A 1051-nucleotide genomic window follows, 5' to 3' on the forward strand; every position below is an offset into this window, starting at 1 on the left:
CGTCGAGGTCGGGAGGGAGAAAATAGGTTTAGGTCATTTATTAGGGGGGAGGGGGGTAAATAATGCTTAAATGTGATTTTCGGCCGAACGCGACATTTTCCCGAGAACTGTCATTGGGTTTTGTCTATTCTCTTTAAAAAAAATAGATAACAGGCAACTGACCGTCACCTCAGGAAGACTCCGACTCGACTTGGATGGTCTTCTTCTCCGTTTTTCTTATACATATCTCTACATATATTGTAATTTTGAAACGCATAAATTATGGCACATTCCTTTCTTGTTTACTTCCAGCACCACTTGATAGATTTGCAGATATAAGGATATATTCATAGTGAGGATAAGTATCCGTCTCCTCTTCCCACCCACCGTCACGAGCTGGTCCACCAAGTCTATCCCCGCTGTCTCGTGGTAAGAGAGAACTCGAGCAAATGCAAGAATCTGGCTTGGTTTTTAGAGTAAATCTTGACCTAACTGATCATGCCTGAGGGGTGAGGTTGGGGGGGGGGGAGGTTGTGTTCAGTGCCGGTAACATGCTTTTCAGTTAGTATCTCTCAGAGATTCCCCAAATATATATCACAATTGGTACATTATTGTATTTAATTTGGTTTAATTCAACAAGAAACCAAAACAGCGTTCTAAAAAAATTTTTTTAAACTCTTTTACCTATCATGATGTCACGTTGATATACGAATCCCATTGGCTCTTTTCTTTTCTTTTTTTTTAACAAACAATTAATTTTATCTTTCTATTAATCACCAAAGTATATATGTATATATTTTTTTACCTGATCTTGAATCATAAAGTCGTTTCTTTTACTCTCGGTTTTGCTGTTAGTAGAACCTAATGCCACTTTTTTGTCGTTTTCTAGCCTTCTAATTCATCAAATTCCCCGTCATTTAATTATACGGCTCCAGAGCCTTCGCTGCTGCAGGTAGGGGAATGTGCATCGCATTTCCATAACTAAAAAGTCTACAGAGAGAAATGTTCAGCGGTTTGGCCAAGACGCTGAACTAAAGGATTAAATTGATCAGATCAGTGCAGTAATTTGTGA

This window comes from Penaeus monodon, chromosome 31 (genome assembly GCF_015228065.2).
Source record: "Penaeus monodon isolate SGIC_2016 chromosome 31, NSTDA_Pmon_1, whole genome shotgun sequence".
NCBI lineage: Eukaryota > Metazoa > Arthropoda > Malacostraca > Decapoda > Penaeidae > Penaeus > Penaeus monodon.